The sequence below is a fragment of the Hibiscus syriacus genome, unplaced genomic scaffold (assembly GCF_006381635.1).
Source record: "Hibiscus syriacus cultivar Baekdansim isolate YM2019G1 unplaced genomic scaffold, ASM638163v2 tig00002840_pilon, whole genome shotgun sequence".
Lineage (NCBI taxonomy): Eukaryota > Viridiplantae > Streptophyta > Magnoliopsida > Malvales > Malvaceae > Hibiscus > Hibiscus syriacus.
In genome coordinates, this window is record NW_024061947.1 from 2,593,932 (window position 1) to 2,614,299 (window position 20,368).

Here is a 20,368-nt window from a genome sequence, read left to right on the forward strand (position 1 = left end):
GACTAAGTAGATGTTGGATTAATTAAGGAATCCAAATAAACATGGGTGTGGTACTGATCTTAAAAGTTATGGATCACCTATTAAGTCGAGCAACCAATGCTAGTGTTATATCAGTACCTGAATGACATAGATGTCACTTGAATGCATGTTTGTATTTTCAAGTTTGGCTCGATGATAGTTTTGGAAGTATTCAGCTCAACTCTATAACGCATTCAATAGTAAAGAGTTGATATTTGTTAGAAAAATCAACCACGAAAACCAAATTGAATTGAACGAAAGTACAGTATGTGTCCGAAATTCAGAAACGTCTAGATTACCTTGAAAACCCTCGAATATTATGGGAATGGACATGACTGCTAAATAAATTAGGTAAACTCAATGACTGAGGATTTAGTAAGTGATTTGGACAAGTTTGGAAACTCTGATGAGTTTACATAGTGTACAATTACGATGGTTTATGATTAAAATAATCAAGTACGTCAGCATTACATGATATTGTGGAAGCGTGGAAATGAAATAAAAACATTGGAAGATTTATTTAGCGATGATTCCGAAAATGGTCTATGGACAAGAATTTGTGGTATTAAAGAGTAAATACCATGGAAGAACAATGAATTGACCAATCGACAAGCATTAGTTCTGGAACTATTCACCTAAGAGTTGTCCGATAATCCGATCAATCGACATAGAATATAAATGTCCTGAACCTTCATTTCTTCCTTATCAGCTCAAGTCACATTCTGAATAACTGATGATTCTGTCAGTTATTGAACTCTTCCAATAGTGATTCTGAATTTCGTTATTCTATCGGTATACTAAAGATCCGTGTTCCTCTACTTGTTAAGATTATCCAATATCTTTGAATACTATCTGTAAATTCTGGTGTGTTCCCTACTCATATGAATATTTTACCTGATTTTTGATTTGATTTCTGATCTGATACTTGACATGGATTCTGATTTGATATCTGACATGGATTCTGATCTGATACTTGACTTGGATTTTGATCTGATACTTGACTTGGATTTTGATATGATACTTTACGTGAATTATGATTTGATTTTTGATATATTCGTTTACGAACGGAACATGTTTTATTTGGGGGGTTAATGTTGGAGGAAGAATACCTGGAGGTTCCTTGGTTGTGTGCTTAGGGCCTTACTTATCGGTTCCTCGGCTGTGTGCTCAGGGCCTTACTGGACGTGACGGGGTTGTATGGTTCTGGGGAACCTACACATTTTGTACATGACGGATGAGAGTATATATATATATATGTTTTAAAAGATCTGTATCTTTTTACTGGTTTTATTGGAACACACTAGATAACATATTTTGATCTCCTGAACTCAGTCATCCGAAATATTTGTCTAAACTGAAAGCTCATTGTCCATTACTATCTGAAATATCAGTAGGATCTCCGCTCAGCATAAAAATCTGTAAATGTTCGGAAATAATAAGGATATGTATGTTTATCTGAATCCGCACGTTCTTCAGCATCATCTGGTAGTTCTGTATTACTGAGCTTTTCGAAGCTCACTTTATTACTCACCTTTTCAGGTTAAAAGAATTGTACCAGTGCATCTATCGACTTCAGTAAGGGAGTTCTTCCAGCGTTGTTGCAGAGTATGGTACATGTGATTAGGGGGCATGTAATTGTATTTTGATTTATATACGAGTCTGGAAATTTGTTTTATTTTTAAATAGTGACAACTGATTTTATAAGTTACACGTTTCAATAAAAGTTTTAAATTTTTCGCTATTTTTACAGTGGGTCGCTCCGGTGGCCCAAATGTGACACCTCGGATCGGATCTGGTTACCCTTATTGGTCTGTGGGGGTTACACTATAAATACGTGTTAAGATGTAACAGAGAAAAGGGACGGAAATGCACACGAATATCACGAGAATACGAGGAGGAAACAGACTAGAAATCACAAAAATACGGGGTGAAATCATACGAAAAAGGGATAAAACCGGAACATATACGGAGAGGGAGCAGGCTTCCATTTTTTTCTCTCAACATAAAGTATTGTAATAAAGGGTTCCTCTCCATTCAAAGAAAAAAGAAATCAATTCATGTTGATCTCCTCTTTGAAAAGAAATACACAGTGAGTTTCTATTTCAAAGATTTGGTGCCTTTTTTAGATTTTCAATATCACATTTGAACCAAAAAATAAGGAGATAACAAAGAAATACAACACAAAATCAGAGAAAATAGATATTTTTAGAGATTTTAAAAAAGAAAAGAGAATAAAAGAGAGAAAAGAAGACTCATCTTGTTCGATGTTCCCCGGGAAGCTCAAAGGTCACTGGAATCTGAGTTGCCAAAAGCCTCCAGCTCAGGTGAACGATGGCCATTCATTGAACCAAAGAAGGTACGACCGTGCAAAGAAGATTTTTCTTTGTTTTTGTTGTTAACCCAAGAGAAAGTAAAGCTTTTAGAAAAGGAGTAAGGCTTTCATACCGGTATAATGAAACTCGTGCACTTCTTAAAGAGAGTGGGCCATTTTCTTTTGTAATCTTTCAAGTTTTAATGAAGTTCATTTTAGCCCTAAGTGTCATTTATGGATTATTTTCGTTTTAGACCTGTACTATTTGATGTTTGTGATTTTGGCTCTGGTTAATTCGAAATTACTTTTCAGCCCTTTTTAATTTTTGTTTTTGCTATTTTAGACCTGTAAATTTTTACTTTAGCTATTTTAGTCCTTTTTATTTTTGATTTTATTTATTTATTTATTCACGTTTTTAATTTATTTTTTCTATTTTCTTTTTTTCTTTTTTTATTCTTATTAATTTTTTTTCTTGGTTAACTAACATTTTTATTATTATTTTATTTTATTTTATGTTATTATTATTTTTTATTTTCTATTATCTTTTTCTTTTTTTACTAACTTTTGTTTATCTTTGTCATCTATTTTATTTTATTATTATTATATTAATATATTTTTTTTCTTTTTTTTCCTTTTTTCGTATTTATTTTTATTTTACCATCTAACATATTTTTGACCTTTTTTCAATAGTAACGTCAATCGATCAAATGTAATTATTTGAATCAATGTTTTAAATTTTAATTTAATTTTTTTAATTTTTGCAATTAAAGACAATCGACAAATTAATTAGTACCGAAAAGGCGGTTCAAATGTGCTAATCCTTCTTTGACCGTAACCGACTCCCGAACCTGACACATTTCTGGTAAAACACAAACCATGTAAGATGGTGTTCGATCTACCTAAATGTTTTTTAAATGATTATGGGTGACTCTAACATTTCTTTTCAAGCCGAAGCTCAATTCCAGGCCCAACCGAAAGACGGCCTCGACAATTTCTTAGAAGAATAAGAGCCCTTTGCTTTGTTATCAAAACAGAGCTACATTCACCTGCATCACTTGCTGTATCAAAGTGAGAACCTCCCCGCACTAGATTCAAGTTAAAAGGGACACTTCATAAAAAATAAAAGAATACCCTGGCAGTCAATCATATACCAGTTAAGCAACTCTTCCTCTGTTGCAGTTGAAGCGGTTATAAATGCCTGCAACAAGTAACACATAAATGATCAAACAACAGTTATAAGGAAATGACATCCATAACAGGCTATAATACAAAGTGCAATTATACATCAGAGAGCAAACCAATTATAAAAACCACATAAATCCCGAAAAGAAAAACACTGTTTAAGCCCATCATCAATGAATATCAGAGCCACTCAGATATACTCATTAAAGCCCATCAATGAATAACCTGTGGGTTATGGGCCCACCATGCTTCCGCTGCGCCACTCTGATATACTGATTAAAGCTTCATGAGAAATAGATATATGATCATGTACCTAGCTACTTTTTTAGCAGGTATTAGATCCATGAATAACTGAAGCTGTTCATGCAAGTCTAGGAAAACAGACAATAATGATAATCATACAAGGACGACTGTGGAAACATCATATCTGTAACAGCGCTGATGACGCTGTTTAGTTAAACACAGGCGAAGAGTACGATGGGAGTGACTCCGGATGAAGTTGTTTCATGGGGGAAGATACGAGCGCGACTCTTCTAAAATAGTTGAGGTATATTATTTCTTCCCTTGGGACTTTCATCTTATTTTGTTTGCTTACCTACTTCCTTTTTCTTAGAGATAAACAAATAGATCGTCCTAGTCCCGACTCTTTTCATGATTGCATTGAATAGGTTTATTCTGATGCAATCTACTCCTACTAATTGTGGTCACCCTTGTTATATTATTCAGCTCCAACAAATAAGCCTTTTGGTATATTTCCTGAGATAATTACATTGATTTTGTGCCATATTGCAGTTAATACATTGATTTTGTACCATATTGCAGTTAACATATTCTACCTTTAACATGTTGACTATCATTTTCAAATATACTTCTGTCCACTTGTCTTTGCTCTGGGTTTTTATTGTGCTCTAAATTTATGCACAACCTGATTTCCAAAGTGATTTGATCCTGGAAAGAGTACTCCGTTAACTAAACAAGATTGTTTTTTGCCAAAGCTGGCTTGGCAAAAATGTCTGTATTTCAGCCCAATGTTAATGACAAACTTTTCTATCATTTGCAACTTAAATAAGTGAAAAAATTGACAGCTGTGGGATTTAAACCCACGCCCCTTTCGGACCAGAGCCTAAATCTGGCGCCTTAGACCACTCAGCCAAACTGCCTTGATATTAGGTGTTAAATTTAAAACTTACATAACATTTAACATGTTGGAAAATTACAAAAATTGGCCATAAATGACTTGAAGACATTTAATGCCTCATTCTTTTCCTGAGGAATTCCATTTTTATGGCAATAGAAAATCATGTCATATGAATGTTGAGAAGAAGAAAAACAAAGAAAAAGACTACCAAAAGTGAAAACCAACAACATTAGATTCTACATATCCTTGGTAAGGATCAACAGCCCAATCTAAGGCTTCTTTGCCATCTTTCTTTTCGTTTTTTAATCATCACAACATTTTTCCTTTCTTCAGATAGCCTTAGGAGAGATACTGTAATCTTTGTAAGATTTTTCACCAATCAGTAAATATGAATGTCCAAAAACATCCACAAGTATCTAAAACCAGGTTTGTTCACATACTTGTTAGCTAGAAAAGAAGTATGTGGAGTCATCAAGAGGCTTCGATGTATAGTGTTGAGATGACAATTCTCTTTGGATGAATCAAATATGAGCTATTTCCTTTTCTTTCCACAATGAATCCGGACTTGCAGATTTTCCTCGGGTGTGGATAGGCTGCCAAGAGAAGCTTCGTTGTGCTTCACTTATTTAACCAGTAGAGCATTCAATGTTGGGGTCGCATTTTGATGCCAGAATGTTTTGCCAATCCCAAATATGCCAGAAAAGACCTCACATTCGTTGCAAACGCACCGGTCATAGCGAGGTATCCACCAAGCTATATACATTGGGAGCCGTTGTACCAAGTTGGCTGATGTCTCTAAGAGACGTAGGGTTTTATTTTCTCCCAACAAAGCCATTGATATCTGCAGGGTGATTAGAATCAAGCTAACATTAATTTCTGTCAAACCATATAGTTTTGTCCATTTAAAAGAAAACTTACAAGCACCAACGAAAGCCACATTTTGATTGTGGCTAAAGTAGTAAGCTTGAAGAACATTGAAGAGTTGGTGCATTAATTTGACTTGGAGAGATATGTCTTCCCGTCTTGGAAAACGAAACAATGCTCGCTATTCCATAATCTTCTTTTGTTGTTAATAATCTTAAAAACGTTTTGCAATTAGCAATGAACTAATCTGTTGACTTCTTCTGGTGAAGGAGCACAAAGAAGATGAAGGCAAGAAATGATTCTTCCGTGATTAGTAAAGAATCTTTATGTATGGACTCATTGATGTAATCATCATTTGCTGACGATGCTTTTATGACATCTGTGTGGAAGGAGGCATTCAGTGTTTGACAACAACAATAGGAATAACCCGGTGATTAAAATTTCCAAACAACACAAGGCAATCAACACTAAATTTTTGTTTGTAAGATGTATAGTATATTCCAATACAATCCCTCTTTTGAGAAAATATTTTAATTTTTGTTTAAATATAATGATTTGTTATTAAATTTGTAAAAGAAAAATGAGTGATAATATTATCTGCATGGATAGAGAATACTAGTTGCATGAGACTACTGTTGAAAGTTGGCACCAAATAACATCTTTAGTCAACATTATGGGTGGCAATTTGGCAGCATTAATGGGCGGCAAAATTAGTCAAATTTGGCAACCAAATTGTTGAATATTTTGGATGGTAAAACTATGCAATTAGTTATTGAACTTTAGGGTATTTACAAGATTAGTCCTTAAGTTTCAACTATAAATGCCCTAGCTCATTTAGCTTCAAAACCATCCCAAAGCATTCAAGCTTTCTTCCAATACCAGAGAGAATTTAGAGAGTTTCTTGAGAGTTATTTTCTCCTTTTTATCAAGAGAGAATTATCATTGTTTTCTCATTGGTCGATCGAGAAAAGTTGTAATTCCTATTTGTTTATTGTCTTTGTGGTCGCCACCAAAAGGTGGATCCTCCAACATAAGAAAGTAAGAAGGTATTACCCATTCTTTGAAGGTTCTAGAGAACTATTCACGATAGGAAAATAGTGGGAGCTATCCGTAATAGAAGCTATGACAACGAAATTTGATATTGAAAAATTCAATGGGAGAAATTTCTCATTGTGGAAATTAAAAATGAAGGTCATCTTAAGGAAAGACGGTTGTCTAGCAGCTATCAGTGAAAGGTCGGTGGATTTCATAGATGACAACAAATGGAACGAGATGGACGGGAATGCTATGACAAACTTTCATCTAGCATTAACAGATGAAGTATTATCAAGCATCGAGGAGAAGAAGACAGCTAAGGAGATATGAGATCATCTCACCAAATTGTACGAGGCCACATCGTTGCACAATAAAATTTTCCTTAAGAGAAAATTATACACTCTTCGTATGCCAAAATCTACTTCAGTGACAAAGCACTTAAATACACTAAACACTTTATTTTCTCAGCTTACATCCTTAAGTTGTAAAATAGGAGAATAAGAACATGCTGAACTTCTACTTCAAAGTCTACCTGATTCGTATGATCAACTCATCATCAACTTGACAAACAGTAATGTCACCAGTCTAGTCTTCGATGACGTTGCAGCTGCTGTTCTATAAGAAGAAAATCGGCGCAAGAACAAGGAAGACAGACAAGTAAATCTGCAACAAGCAGAAGCGTTGACAACGATGAGAGGGACATCAATAGAACTTGGCCAAAGCAGCAGTCACAAATATGGTAGATCGAAGTCGAGAAGCAAGAAGAATTTAAAGTGCTACAACTGTGGAAAGAATGGTCACTTGAAGAAGAATTGTTGGAGTCTGAATAAAAACTCCAATCCACAAGGCAATACCACAAACACTTCAGATGATGGAGATGCTCTATGTTGTGAAGCGTCAACCACCGTGGAAGGTAGAAAGAGATATACAGATATATGGCTCATTGATTCGGGAGCAACATATCACATGACCTCAAGAAGAGAATGGTTCCATCATTATGAACCTGTCTCAGGAGGATTTGTCTATAGTTGCAATGATCATGCCTTGGAGATCATTGGCGTAGGAACCATCAAACTGAAGATGTATGATGGAACAATTAAAGTTGTTCGAGATGTGCGATACGTGAAAGGCTTGAAGAAAAATTTATTATCCTATGGATTGTTGGATAATAATGGAAGCAAGATTGAAACACGGAAAGGAATCATGAAGGTGTTCCGTGGAGAGCTTGTGGTACTGAAAGGCAAAAAGATAGCAGGAAACTCATACATGTTGAAGGGAGAGACTTTGCTAGAAGCATAAGCCTTTGCTGCCTCATGTAGTTCCGATTCTGCAATGCTATGGCATCAGAAACTTAGACGCATGTCAGAACAAGGAATGAAAGTCCTTGCGGAGAAAAAGCTACTTCCAGACTTAACAAAGGTATCACTTACTTTGTGTGAGCATTGCATAACAAGTAAGCAACACCGGTTGAAATTGAACACATCAAATTCTAGAGGCAAAAATGTTCTAGAACTGGTTCACTCTGACGTATGGCAAGCACCAGTTACATCCGTAGGCGGAGCAAAATATTTTGTCTCATTTATTGACGACTACTCCATGAGATGTTGGGTGTACCCTATTAAGAAGAAGTCAGATGTGTTTTGCAATTTCAGAAACTTCAAAGCGCGGGTGGAACTTGATTCTGGAAATAAGATCAAGTGTTTCAGAACAGATAATGGAGGAGAATACACAAGTGAAGAATTTGATGACTTTTACAGGAAATAAGGCAATAAAAGACAGTTCACAATGGCGAATACTCCTCAACAAAATGGAGTGGCAGAGCGGATGAACAGAATCTTGCTAGAAAGAACAAAAGCAATGTTTAGAGATGCAGACCTAGAAAAATCATTTTGGGCAGAAGCAGTCAATACCACATGTTATTTGGTGAATCGAGCTCCATAAACTGCAATATAGCTGAAAACACTAATGGAGATGTGGACTGGTAAACCAGCTAATTATTCAAACCTCCATGTATTTGGAAGTATTGTGTACGTGATGTACAACTCCCAAGAAATTTCAAAGTTGGATCTAAAATCTAGGAAATACAAATTCTTGGGGTATGTTGATGGAGTAAAGGGGTATCGCTTGTGGGATCCCACTGCCCGCAAAGTGATAATCAACAAGGAAGTTATCTTTATAGAGGATAAACTACAAAGAAAAGAACACGATGATAGCGCAGAAAAGTCAGAGACTACACAGATACATGTGGAAAAGGATAATGAACAAAGAGATTCTTATGAAGCAGAACTAGCACATGATGAACAAGAACCAGAGATTTCTGAAGCTCCAACAACTCGTCAATCAGATCGTGTGAGAAGACGTCCCAATTAGCACTCAGATTATGTTATAGAAGGTAATATTTCATACTGCCTTTTAACAGAGGACGGTGAGCCATCAACATTTCAGGGGGCAATAAGCAGCTCAGATGCTTCACTGTGGATGATGGCGATGCAAGAAGAAATTGAAGCCCTTCATAAAAATAATACATGGGACCTTGTGCCACTACCACAAGGAAGGAAGTCAATTGGTAACAAATGGGTCTTCAAAATCAAACGAAATGGTGACAATCAAGTGGAGAGGTATCGTGCAAGACTGGTAGTCAAAGGATATGCTCAAAAAGAAGTTATTGATTTCAAAGAAATCTTTTCTCTTGTGGTTCGACTAACAACAGTTCGAGTAGTCTTGGCAATGTGTGCTACATTGAACTTACATCTAGAGCAGCTAGATGTTAAAACAGATTTTCTTCATGGAAATCTTGAAGAAGAGATTTACATGCTCCAGCTTGAAGGTTTTGAAAGAAAAGAAGAACTTGATTTGCAGGTTTAACAAATCTATGTACGGTCTAAAGCAGGCGCCGATGTGTTGGTATAAGAGATTTGATTCCTTCATTATGTGTCTTGGATACAAAAGACTTAATTCAGATCTTTGTGCTTATTTCAAGAGGTCTGGTGATAAGGATTTTGTAATATTATTGTTGTATGTGGATGACATGTTAGTTGCAGGACCCAACAAAGATCATATTGAAGAATTGAAGGCATAACTGGCTATGGAATTTTAAATGAAGGACTTAGGATCAGCAAACAAGATTCTAGGGATGTAAATTCACCGAGACAGAAGTAATAGGAAGATTTGGCTTTCATAAAAGAATTACTTGAATAAGATCTTATCACGATTTAGCATGCAAGATTGTAAGCCAATTTCTACCCCTCTTCCTATTAACTTCAAATTATCCTCCAGTATGAGTCCTAGTAGTGAAGAAGAGAGGACGGAGATGTCTCGAGTACCGTATGCATCAACAGTAGGAAGTTTAATGTTCGCTATGATATGCACAAGAAAGACATTGCACAAGCAGTGGTAGTAGTTAGTTGGTATATGGCGAATCCAGGCAAAGAGCATTGGAATACAGTAAAGAGGATCCTGAGATACATCAAAGGGACCTCAAATGTTACATTATGTTACGGAGGATCAAATTTATTAATCAATGGTTATGTAAATTCTGACTATGCAGGGGATTTGGATAAAAGCAAATCTACTACAGGATATGTGTTCAAAGTTGCTGGGGGGTTGTAAGCTGGGTTTCAAAATTGCAGTAAGTTGTGGCTACATCCACAATAGAGGCAGAATATCTAGCAGCTACACAAGCCAGTAAAGAAGCAATTTGGTTGAAGAGGCTATTGGAGGAGCTTGGGCACAATCAAGAGTATGTCTCTCTGTTTTGTGACAATCAAAGCGCCTTGCATTTAGTAAGAAATCCAGCATTTCATTCAAGGACAAAGCACATACGAGTTCAATACCATTTCATTCGTGAAAAGGTGGAAGAAGGGACGGTAGATATGCAGAAAATTTATACCAAAGACAACATAGTAGATTTCATGACGAAGGCAATCAATGCTGATAAATTTACTTGGTGTCGATCCTCTTGTGGTCTGTCAGAGACATAAGCAATATGAAAGGTACAAGGTAGAAAGAATGGTGTGAAGATATGATTGTTCCAATCAAATCTTCAAGTAGGAGATTGTTAAAAGTTAGCATCAAATAGCATCTTCAGTCAACATTATGGGTAGCAATTTGGCAGCATTAATGGGCGATAAAATTAGTCAAATTTGGCCACCAAATTGTTGAATATTTTGGATGGTAAAACTATGCAATTAGTCATTTAACTTTAGGGTATTTATAAGATTAGTCCTTAAGTTTCAACTATAAATACCCTAGCTCATTTAGCTTCAAAACCATCCCAAAGCATTCTAGCTTTCTTCGAATACTAGAGAGTTTCTTGAGAGTTATTTTCTCCTTTTTATCAAGAGAGAATTATCATTGTTTTCTCCTTGGTCGATCGAGAAAAGTTGTAATTCCTATTTTCTCATAGTGAAATTCTTCTACCGTTGCCTGTGGTTTTTACCCTATATTATTTAGGAGTTTTCCACGTAAAATTTGTGTCTTCTTTATTTTCATTTTTATTTTCTCAAATTATCAGTTGAGATTTTGTTCTACCTGATAGCTTTCTTCCGCAACAATTGGTATCAGAGCCAGATTAGAGTGTGTAATATATGCTTATTGTCTTTGTAGTTGCCACCAAAAGGTGGATCCTCCAACATAAGAAAGTAAGAAGGTATTACCCATTCTTTGAAGGTTCTAGAGAACTATTCACGATAGTGAAATAGTGTGAGCTATCCGTAATAGAAGCTATGACAATGAAATTTGATATTGAAAAATTCAATGGAGAAATTTCTCATTGTTAAAAATGAAGGCCATCCTGAGGAAAGACGGTTGTCTAGCAGCTATCAGTGAAAGGCCGGTGGATTTTATAGATGACAGCAAATGGAATGAGATGGACGGGAATGTTATGGAAAACTTTCATTTAGCATTAACAGATGAAGTATTGTCAAGCATCGAGGAGAAGAAGACAGCTAAGGTGATATAAGATCATCTTACTAAATTTTACGAGGCCACATTGTTGTACAATAAAATTTTCTTTAAGAGAAAATTGTACACTCTCCGTATGCAGAATCTACTTCAGTGACAGAGCACTTAAATACACTGAACACTTTATTTTCTCAGCTTACATCCTTTCACGTGTAAAATAGGAGAACAGTAATGTCACCAGTCTAGTTTTCCATGACGTTGCAGCTGTTGTTCTACAAGAAGAAAATTGGTACAAGAACAAGGAAGACAAATAAGTAAATCTGCAACAAGCAGAAACGTTGACAACGATGAGAGGGAGATTAATAGAACATGGCCAAAGAAGCAGTCACAAACATGATAGATCGAAGTCGAGAAGCAAGAAGAATTTAAAGTGCTACAACTGTGGAAATAATGGTCACTTGAAGAAGGATTGTTGGAGTCTGAATAAAAACTCCAATCCACAAGGCAATACCGCAAACACTTCAGATTATGGAGATGCTCTATGTTATGAAGCGTCAACCACCGTGGAAGGTAAAAAGAGATATGCAGATATATGGCTCATTGATTCGGGAGCAACATATCACATGACCTCAAGAAGTGAATGGTTCCATCATTATGAACCTGTCTCAGGAGGATCTGTCTATAGTTGCAATGATCATGCCTTGAAGATCGTTGGCGTGGGAACCATCAAATTGAAGATGTATGATGGAACAATTAAAGTTGTTCGAGATGTGCGACACGTGAAAGCTTGAAGAAAAATTTATTATCCTACGGATTGTTAGATAATAATGCAAGCAAGATTGAAACATGGAAAGGAATCATGAAGGTGTTCCGTGGAGTGCTTGTGGTACTGAAAGGTGAAAAGATAGCAAGAAACTTGTACATGCTGAAGGGAGAGACTTTGCTAGAAGCAGAAGCCTCTGTTGCCTCATGTAGTTCCGATTCTGCAATGTTATGGCATCAGAAACTTGGACACATGTCAGAACAAGGAATGAAAGTCCTTGCGGAGCAAAAACTACTTACAGGCTTAACAAAGGTATCACTTACTTTGTGTGAGCATTGCATAACAAGTAAGCAGCACCGGTTGAAATTGAACACATCAAATTCTAGAGGCAAAAATGTTCTAGAACTGGTTCACTCTGACGTATGGAAAACACCAGTTACATCCGTAGGCAGAGCAAAATATTTTGTCTCATTTATTGATGACTACTCCAGGAGATGTTGGGTGTACCCTATTAAGAAGAAGTCAGATGTGTTTTGCACTTTCAAAAACTTCAAAGCGCGGGTGGCACTTGATTCTAGAAATAAGATCAAGTGTTTCAGAACAGATAATGGAGGAGAATACACAAGTGAAGAATTTGATGACTTTTGCAGGAAAGAATGCATCAAAAGACAGTTCACAGTGGCGAACACTCCTCAACAAAATAGAGTGGCAGAGCGGATGAACAAAACCTTGTTAGAAAGAACAAGAGCAATGTTGAGGGATGCAGACCTAGAAAAATCATTTTGGGCAGAAGCAGTCAATATCGCCTGTTATTTGGTGAATCGAGCTCCATCAACTGCAATAGAGATGAAGACACCAATGGAGATGTGGAATGGTAAACCAGCTGATTATTCAAACCTCCATGTATTTGGAAGTATTGTGTACATGATGTACAACTCCCAAGAAATTTCAAAGCTGGATCCAAAATCTAGGAAATGCAAATTCTTGGGGTATGTTGATGGAGTAAAGGGGTATCGCTTGTGGGATCCCACTGCCCGCAAAGTGGTCATCAGCAGGGATGTTATCTTTGTAGAGGATAAACTACAAAGAAAAGAAGACGATGATAGCGCAGAAAAGTCAGAGACTACACAGATACATGTAGAAAATGAGGATGAACAAGGAGATTCTTATGAAGCAGAACCAGCACATGATGAACAAGAACCAGAGAGTTCTGAAGCTCCAACAACTCGTCAATCAGATCGTATGAGAAGACGTTCCAATTGGCACTCAGATTATGTTATAGAAGGTAACATTTCATACTGCCTTTTAACAGAGGACGGTGAGCCATCAACATTTCAGGAGGCAATAAGCAGCTCAGATGCTTCACTGTGGATGATGGCGATGCAAGAAGAAATTGAAGCCCTTCATAAAAATAATACATGGGACCTTGTGCCACTACCACAAGGAAGGAAGCCAATTGGTAACAAATGGGTCTTCAAAATCAAAAGAAATAGTGACAATCAAGTGGAGAGGTATCATGCAAGACTCGTAGTCAAAGGATATGCTCAAAAAGAAGGTATTGATTTCAATGAAATCTTTTCTCATGTGGTTCGACTAACAACAGTTCAAGTAGTCTTGGCAATGTGTGCTACATTGAACTTACATCTAGAGTAGCTAGATGTTAAAATAACTTTTCTTCATGGAAATCTTGAAGAAGAGATTTGCATGCTCCAGCCTGAAGGCTTTGAAGAAAAAGAAAAGAAGAACTTGATTTGCAGGTTGAACAAATCTCTGTATGGTCTAAAGCATGCGCCGAGGTGTTGGTATAAGAGATTTGATTCCTTCATTATGTGCCTTGGATACAACAGACTTAATTCAGACCCTTGTGCTTATTTCAAGAGGTCTGGTGATAACGATTTTGTTATATTGCTATTGTATGTGGATGGCATGTTAGTTGCAGGACCCAACAAAGATCATATTGAAGAATTGAAGGCACAACTGGATAGGGAATTTGAAATGAAGGACTTGGGATCAGTAAACAAGATTCTAGGGATGCAAATTCACCGAGACAGAAGTAATAGGAAGATTTGGCTTTCACAATAGAATTACTTGAAAAATATCTTATCACGATTTAGCATGCAAGATTATAAGCCAATTTCTACCCCTCTTCCTATTAACTTCAAATTATCCTCTAGTATGAGTCCTAGCAGTGAAGAAGAGAGGATGGAGATGTCTCGAGTACCGTATGCAGCAGCAGTGGGAAGTTTAATGTTTGCTATGATATGCACAAGACCAAACATTGCACAAGCAGTGAGAGTGGTTAGTTGGTACATGACGAATCCAGGCAAAGAGCACTGGAATACAGTAAAGAGGATCCTGAGATACATCAAAGGGACCTCAAATGTTGCATTATGTTACGGAGGATCAAATTTATTAATCAATGGTTATATAGATTCTGACTATGCAAGGGATTTGGATAAAAGCAAATCTACTACATGATATGTGTTCAAAGTTGCTGGGGGGCTGTAAGCTGGGTTTCAAAATTGCAGTCAGTTGTGGCTACATCCATAACAGAGGCAGAATATCTAGCAGCTACACAAGCCAGTAAATAAGCAATTTGGTTGAATATGCTATTGAAGGAGCTTGGGCACAATCAAGAGTATGTCTCTCTATTTTGTGATAGTCAAAGCGCCTTGCATTTAGCAAGAAATCCAACATTTCATTAAAGGACAAAGCACATACGAGTTCAGTACCATTTCATTCGTGAAAAGGTGGAAGAAGGGACGGTAGATATGCAGAAAATCCATACCAAAAACAACATAGCAGATTTCATGACGAAGGCAATCAATGCTGATAAATTTACTTGGTGTCGATCCTCTTATGGTCTGTTAGAGACATAAGCAATATGAAAGGTACAAGGTAGAAAGAATGGTGTGAAGATATGATTGTTCCAATCAAATATTCAAGTGGGAGATTGTTGAAAGTTGGCACCAAATAGCATCTTTAGCCAACATTATGGGTAGCAATTTGGCAGCATTAATGGGCGGCAAAATTAGTCAAATTTAGCCACCAAATTGTTGAATATTTTGGATGGTAAAACTATGCAATTAGTCATTGAACTTTAGGGTATTTATAAGATTAGTCCTTAAGTTTACCCTAGCTCATTTAGCTTCAAAACCATCCCAAAGCATTCTAGCTTTCTTCCAATACTAGAGAGAATTTAGAGAGTTTCTTGAGAGTTATTTTCTCCTTTTTATCAAGAGAGAATTATCATTGTTTTCTCCTTGGTCGATCGAGAGAAGTTGTCATTCCTATTTGCTCATAGTGAAATTCTTCTACTGTTGCCCATGATTTTTACCCTATATTATTTAGGAGTTTTCCACGTAAAATTTGTGTCTTCTTTATTTTCATTTTTATTTTCTCAAATTATCAGTTGAGATTTTGCTCTATCTGATAGCCGTCTTCCGCAACAACTACTCCTTCGAGTTTTAATAGGTGTAAGTGAATTGAGGTTTAAAAAATAAAAGTGTGTTCGTTTGTTTTTTAAAATGTTTATGTTCATTTAGATTTTTAGTATATTTTCGAATTCATTTGTTTAACTTTATAAGCATGTTCATTTAGTATTCGCAAACATATTCATTTACATGTTCGTTTAATTTAAGCAACAATCATTCTCTTTTTATCCTTTTATTTACTAGTCAAAGAAAATTTGTAAAATTATATCATTAGTCTTTAAATTCCTTAAGCTTCGTAATTTGAACTCTAAAATTCACTTTATATTCAATTTAGTCCTTATATTCACCAATAATTAAAATACAAAAAATAAAAGAAAAAAACTAATTAGATAAACAAACTTGTAAATGAGAAAATAAACAAGTTAATAAATGAATTGCTAAAAGAGTCAATAAACAAGTTTGTCTGTTAACATAAGCAAATCAAACACACCTCTATTCATTTAGTTGTTCACAAACGATTCATCAAACACCGTGTTAATTTACACCTTAAGTTTTAACCCGATGCACCAGGCTATGCCAATACAATAATTTTATACAAAGCTTTAGAACCTTAAAAATCCAATCTAAAATTAAAACTATAATATGTGGAGTTTCAAATATTATCTGCCAACTGTAGCTAATGTACATTCACGCAGGCTCTCCAACAAAGAACTCTATAAAGGTTGACAATCTGAAGTAAAAACTATGGAACACTTGACTAGAAGCTGTCCGTTCACACAACAAATCCTGCAAGAATATTCAACTAAAATACGAGAAAATTATACGAAAAAATGGTAATGCATTCTTGGATTAAATGGCAAGTCAGACAAATTATAATGCCTCAAAAGTTTGAGTTCAAAATGAGAACATTCCCATTCACACATCTAATTGATTCATCACTCTTGCCTTTTTCATAAAACCAAAGTTAATCTACCTGGGGTAATCGAGACATCTAAACATTGTTCATTTGAATTCAAACAATTTACCATATCTGAAACCACGATAAGAACAGAACATATCTTAAAGGGGTCCAGGACACGAGGAACAAACAAGTTACAGATCCGAATACAAGGAATGTCCCAACAACGAAACCCCCATCTGGGGAAAAAACAGAGGGAGATCTAGAGAGGAAAACCCTCGAGAGAAACCCATTAAAAAAAGGTTACTATCGCGCAGCTATGACTCGAAACGCTTCCATGGACGTTAAACGAAAGGTGATCTTAGGGGCCTACGCGTTTAACTCATCGAAGAGAAAGAAAAATAAAACGATAACAAATAGGAAAATGCAAATTCTAGGAAGGAACTGCTACATCTGATAATAAGAAACGAAACACTAAGGAGGTTTTTGGATGGGGGAATGTGGATTCCATTTTCTGTTTGGTTAGTTCGGGAATCTCATTCCCGGTAATGTAAGATTACCAATAGTGGATTTTTTGGAGTATATTATCGGGAATGTCATTACCTCCATTTCTTAAGGTATTGTTGGATTTCCGGCGTTTTGTACTAAAATGCCCTTAATTTTTTTTAAATATTATTTTTCTGTCATTGAATAATAAAAATTATACGAATGTTAAATTACAAATTTATCCTTAAACTATTTTAGATTTACAAAAAAAAATCTATAATTAAAATTTTATATGAAGTTCAGGAGTTAAAATAAAATTTTATCATTTCATTAAACCTTTTTATATTTTCAATTTTGTAAAATAATTATATAAATTTTATGAATTTAATTTTTTTTTTAAAAATATATAAATATTTTTCAACTTTTTAAAAACAAATATATAATAAAGACAATTTGGTCAAATATACATTCTAATAATCTTTTATTCTTTTAACCAAACACGGTAATCTTACATTCCTGCTAAGTCAACCAAACACAAAATACAACATTCCCAGTAATCCTATTCTCTGGTAATCTTACATTCTCACCGGTAATCTTTCATTCCTTAAACCAAACGCACCCTAAATCGAACGGATTATATAAAGGGAATATTGATAGCAGACAATTTGCAATGGTATAACGATATTGAGCTACACTCTTGCGGGCCTCATTGGGGGATGTTCGGGCTTTGAGAACCTCAATGGTGGGCTTTTTTTCAGTAAAATGGGCTAAAAGTTACATAGGTTTATTTACTTGTTTGTGTGTAAGTTGTTTAACGTCTAAAATATATTTTTTAAAATATTTTTATGTTTATAGGACTCATCTTTCAAAATTCTCAGGTGGAAGCCGATGCAAAATGGGTGATCGAAACCTTAAACCGAAACAGAATAATTTGATGGGTAACATGTGAACTGGTGCCGGAACTTCACAACATTTCATGGATGATGCTTGTCCTTTCAAATCATGTAGGATGCTTTTACGACATGTATTTGCCAGTAGAATTGTTGAAATAAAAAGACCGTCCACAGTGGAACCTCTTGTACTTCTTTTTGTGTCTTTGAAATGGCTTTTTATTAATGGAAAAGTTTTTGTTGTTGTGCCCAGGGCCGCCTTCCTCAGGGACTTCAATTTAATTTTTTTATATTTATAATTAGACCCTTAATTTTTAATTTTGTAAAATTTTTAGTTTTTAATATTTTTTCCATTTATCTTATTAATTCACCAAATTTTTATATTTATAATTATGGGCCATAATTTTTATAATTTCATAAAATGTTTAGTTTTTGACCCTCCTTTTCCATTTATCTTATTCATTCATTCAATTTTTAATTAAATTTAATCATATTTTTTCTTTATTCAAATATTACTCTTCAATTTATCAAATATTCTTTAATTTTTAGTCTTCTTCATTCTTAATCTAACAATAAAATAATATACAATTCTTTTTATTTATGTATTATTCAAAATCAAATTATTGTATCATACATGCATTCAATATTTTTATTGAAATAAAGAATAGTCCAATTTGATCCTTGTAGCTGGCTTCACAGATTTGGGTATTTTAATGACTGTTTTCTTGTGTATTTGGTTGTACTCTCTTTTTTCTTTCACGTTAACACTTTCACTTATTTATTTTACTTGTTAACTATTGAAAGAGTAAGCCCTGAATAAAAAAGAGGGGCTTTTCATTTAGCTATATATATATATATATATATATATAAAAGAAGGTTAAAAGGGTTGATTTGAAATTTTTGGGTATGAATGTCGATGTTGATAGTGGCTGCCAATGACCGAGACGTCACGTTATTGATGAGTGACAATCAATTCATAAAGAGATTTTGATCCAATTTATAAGTTAAATTTATATTTTATTTAAAACTTATAGTCAATGCTATTTTATCTAAAATTTAAAGATAATATTAAAAATATATCCTTTTTACTAACGTATGCAAGCGACAGATTTAAAAATATTTTTTAGGATACACATATTAATTATTGATTTTTTTTATAAAATGAATACAAATAAAATTTCAAGGTAGACACTCATAATAAAATACGACAATTAATATAAAGAAATTCATATTCTAAAGTGGACACGTGTTCATTATGAGTATATTTTGCATCCACCACTGACGCATAATGACTCAATAAGCAAATATAAAACCCACTAACATAAGTGATTAAAATTTAATAAATCGATAATATAAGTAATTGAATATTTTTTTCAAAACCAATGATAAAACAAGAACAAAAGCAACGTTTTGAAAATCGGACCGGACCGGTCGGTTCAATCGGGAATCACTGCCAGGTCCGGTTCATTTTAACCCGATTAAATCGTTACTAATGAACCGCAAGGAACTATTGAACCGGCTGTGAACCGTTCGAACCGAACCGGGAGTGAATCGCTAAAAATCGGCCATCAATAAAAAATTTGATTTGTGTTCTTATCAAAATGATTAAATGTTGTTGAAGTTTATCTTTATTTGGAAGGATATTAATATTTCGACTTTTATTTTGAAGATTAATCAACTTTTGTTTTGGTTTTAATGTGTAATGTTTGGAGATTTTTATTATAAGCAAATCAAGTAATAAATGATGAAATTGTTTGATTCAAGTTTGGGTCTTAAAGTGAAATTGTTTCTTTGTTTTTTATTAGGGTTTTAAGGTTATATCGGCTTTGATCATTTTTCTAAAAATGGTGTGTCTACTTTGATCAATTTGTGTTATTGAAGTGATAAAAAATGTGCAAGTCAATTTTTTCTTTAATGGGTATTGTTTTCTTGAGTTGTAGGAGCCACTCGTTTAGATATAGTTTGGGTAGGTTCATTGCTAAGTAAATTTCAGAACCTTACTTTTAATTAATGTCAATTATATTATCAAATTTTGATGAGCATTTGTTCATGTACTCAGAGAAGTGCTATATTTTCTCTAGTTGAACCTGAAAAGATGTTCAACTTTTCATCCTAATTGTTCAAATTACTTAGCTTGCATGTGTATGGTTTTCATTTTCTGGATCAAAATTTTTGAAAACTATATTTTTGTTTCATTACTGAATTAACTTTGCAATATCATGAGTAAAGCATTCAAATTGTGTTTGAAACCATGAAAACAGATACCGCGTTAAAATCTATTTAGAAGGTTTCAGTTATCACATGTAATTTTTAGAAATCTATATTATGGTTAATTGTGTAATCATGTTTGTAAATTTCAAGACTTGTTCTTGTTTTATACTTGTTTGATCTGCTTTACTGTAAAAATTCATGTTATATTGCTTGAAAGGAGGAGTATCATAGTACTG

The 20,368-nt window shown here is 34.7% G+C and overlaps 1 long non-coding RNA gene and 2 other non-coding genes across 3 annotated transcripts; 1 reads left to right on the forward strand and 2 right to left on the reverse strand.

Moving 5' to 3' along the window:
* Positions 1-461: 461 nt before the first annotated feature.
* Positions 462-20,323, forward strand: LOC120155070. Its single transcript, XR_005518940.1, has 3 exons — positions 462-474; positions 11,118-11,123; positions 20,206-20,323. It is a non-coding gene; the product is annotated as an uncharacterized LOC120155070 (long non-coding RNA).
* On the reverse strand, positions 4,591-4,671 carry TRNAL-UAG. The gene has a single exon. It is a non-coding gene; the product is annotated as a tRNA-Leu (tRNA).
* On the reverse strand, positions 16,499-16,597 carry LOC120157975. The gene has a single exon (XR_005519184.1). It is a non-coding gene; the product is annotated as a small nucleolar RNA Z266 (small nucleolar RNA).
* Positions 20,324-20,368: the final 45 nt, after the last annotated feature.